This window comes from Lathyrus oleraceus, chromosome 1 (genome assembly GCF_024323335.1).
Source record: "Lathyrus oleraceus cultivar Zhongwan6 chromosome 1, CAAS_Psat_ZW6_1.0, whole genome shotgun sequence".
In the NCBI taxonomy this organism is placed as follows: Eukaryota; Viridiplantae; Streptophyta; class Magnoliopsida; order Fabales; family Fabaceae; genus Lathyrus; species Lathyrus oleraceus.
The window spans coordinates 248365266-248368494 of NC_066579.1; the positions used below are offsets into that span (position 1 = coordinate 248365266).

A 3229-nucleotide genomic window follows, 5' to 3' on the forward strand; every position below is an offset into this window, starting at 1 on the left:
GTGTTTTGTTTGGCGTGCGTTAGCCGAGCTACGAGTGCTCTGATTCTTCTATGGTTAGAGAAGATACGTATGCATGGGATGCGACATCCTAGCGAGCACGTTCCCCCTGTCCCGAACTACGTCGACTCTGATGTCTGTGTCTGACAGACTACGTAGGCCCAGGATACGACATCTTGCCGAGTTATCTTCTTCCGTCTCTCTGTGTTTCCTTCCATGTGTGCGTGCATTCTTTGAGCAGTTATCTAGCAACCTTTCTTCTATTCTTTCGGAGCGTGGATCCCATCGAGTACGATGGATGCGTAGGGGTGCTAATACCTTCCCTTCGCATAACCGACTCCCGATCCTTGGAATCTCCGGTCGTAAGACCATTTCCTTTCCAGGTTTACTTCGAGCGTTTCCTTTCCCTCCTTTGGGATAAATAACGCACGGTGGCGGCTCTGTTTGTTTGTTTTTCCCGCCGGTTGTTTTTCGCGGATGCGACAATAGTCAATACACATTCTACTTCCAATAACTACTCTTTGTGCTATAGATTCTCCTTTTTCATTGTTAACAACTGTGACGCCTCCCTTCTTTGGTACGACATGTATTAGGCTGACCCATCGGCTATCGGATATCGGGTAGATAATACCTGCTTCTGACAGCTTTTGCACTTCTTTCTTTACTACATCACTCAGAATGGGATTTATCCTTCTTTGATGTTCTCTAGAGGTCTTACTGTCTTCCTCTAGCATTATGTGATGCATGCATATGGAAGGGCTTATTCCTTTTAGATCTGAGATATTGTAGCCTAAAGAGTTGGGTATTTTCTCAAAATGTGTAGAAGCTTTTCGGTCTCTATCTGTCCTAAGTCTGCATTTACGATTACAGGTCGCTCAAGTTCAGTGTCTAGGAATTCGTACCTTAGATTTTTGGGTAACGTCTTAAGTTCTAGGGCCGGTTTCTTTGGGCAAGGCATATGATCGGGCGTTAGTGCTAGGCATTTGCTTAGGTTTTCATCTAGGTATTCCTCACTTAAACTTTCATCTTCAAAAGTAGGAGGCCTTGGAATTTTCAGTATTTAGGAGTATGATGGTTGTTCATTCTCCATCTCTCTTATGCATTCATCGATGACATCTAGTAGAGAACAAGTGTCGTCTATAGCTGGTGCCTTTAGGAATTGCGTCAAAATGAATTCGACCTTTTCCTCACCAACTTCGAAGGTTAGCTTGCCTCTTTTAACATCTATGATAGCTCCGGCTGTGGCTAGGAATGGTCTTCCTAATATGATAGAGATGTTGGAATCCTCTTTTATATCCATGATTATAAAATCAGTAGGAAGATAGAATTGTCATATGTGCACCAGAATGTTTTCTAGCATACCTACGGGAAATTTAACAGATCGGTCTGTAAGTTGTATGGACATCCTCGTAGGTCTTAGTTCTCCCAGTTTTAGCCTTTCACATATGGAGAAGGGCATTAAAATAATACCGGCTCCTAAGTCGCATAAAGCTTTGTCGATTACAAACTTTCCGATTACACAGGGTATGGTGAAACTACCTGGGTCTTTCAGCTTAGGAGACATATTGTTTTTGTATTATGGAGCTACACTCAGCAGTAAGTGTAACAGTTTCATTATCCTCAACTTTCTACTTGTTAGCAAAGATTTCTTTGAGAAACTTAGCATATGAGGGCATTTGAGTGATGGCTTATGTAAAGGGTATTGTGATATTCAATTGTTTTAGAAGCTCTACGAATTTTTCAAATTTCCCTACACTTTTAGATTTAACAAGTCTTTGAGGATAAGGGATAGGGGGTTTATACAGTGGTGGAGGCACAAAAGGTTCTTCTTTCTCTACGGCCTCTTCGTTTTTATCTTCCTCTTTTCGTCTTCCTTCTTAGTTACCTTACCTGGGTCTTGATGCATGGATGGGTTTTGAGTTCTAGGGTCGGTCAGTCCGTCTAGTTCTATCCCACTTCGTAGTATAATATCATTTGTATGACCTTTCAGGTTTGGTTGCGGTTGTCCAGGAAATGTGCCTGCAGGAGCAGCGGTAGGTGCTTGTTGTTGAGCCACTTGTGAGATTTTTGTTTCCAACATTTTGTTATGGGTGGCTAATGCGTCTACCTTGTTTGCTAACTGCTTGATTTGCTCACTGGTGTGTATGTTTTAATTTAAGAAATCTTTATTTGTTTGGGCTTGGGTAGCTATAAAGTTTTCCATCATTACTTCTAAGTTTGATTTCCTAGGAGCATTTTGAGTATTTGTGGTAGCTTTTTGATATCCTGGTGGTGCAACAGGTGCTTGGTTAGGTGCATACAATGAATTATTATTTTTGTACGAGAAGTTAGGATGGTTCTTCCAACCTGGGTTATAGGTATTTGAGTAGGGGTTTCCTTGAGCATAGTTCACCTGGTGAGTGGAGGTTCCTGTCAAGAGTTGACATTCTGTGGCAGTATGCCCTTGAACTACACATATCTCACAGTTTGGTGCTACGGCAGCCACGGTGCCCGCTGGTGTTATGGTCAAGCTGTCTATCTTTGGGGCCAGGGCATCTACCTTGGCGTTGACATGGTTAAGACTGCTTAATTCGTACATGCTGCCCTTCGGTTGAGGTTTCTCTACAAAGGTTCTTTCTCTTCCCCATTTGTAATGATTCTGAGCCATACTTTCGATGAGTTGATAGGCCTCGTTGTATGATTTATCCATCAGTGCGCAACCTGCGGTGGCGTCTATTATCAATCTTATATTGTACAAGAGACCGTTATAAAAGGTGTGAATGATCAACCATTCTTTTAGACCATGATGTGGGCATAACCTCATCATGTCTTTGTATATCTCCCAAGCTTCAAAAAGTGATTCATTATCCTTTTGTTTAAACCCGTTTATTTGGGCTCTTAGCATAGCCGTCTTACTAGGTGGGAAATATCGGGCTAAGAAGACTTTCTTCAACTCGTTCCACGTAGTGGCAGAGTTGGATGGTAGAGACTGGAGCCAAGCTCTAGCTCTATCTCTTAATGAAAACGGGAAATGACAGAGACTTATAGCTTCTGAGCTGACACCATTCGCTTTCACTCTGTCTGTGTATTGCAAAAATACTGACAAGTGTAGGTTTGGGTCCTCCGTGGGACTACTTGAAAACTGGTTTTGCTATACGACTGACAACAGTGAGGGTTTTAGCTCAAAATTATTGGCTTCGATCGTAGGGGCAGCGATGTTGGTATGAGGTCCATCCTGTGAAGGGATTGCATA

General features: G+C 42.4%; 1 non-coding gene across 1 annotated transcript; it reads left to right on the top strand.

The window, feature by feature from the left end:
* Positions 1 to 2774: 2774 nt before the first annotated feature.
* On the top strand, positions 2775 to 2881 carry LOC127117149 (small nucleolar RNA R71). Its single transcript, XR_007801908.1, has one exon. It is a non-coding gene; the product is annotated as a small nucleolar RNA R71 (small nucleolar RNA).
* Positions 2882 to 3229: the final 348 nt, after the last annotated feature.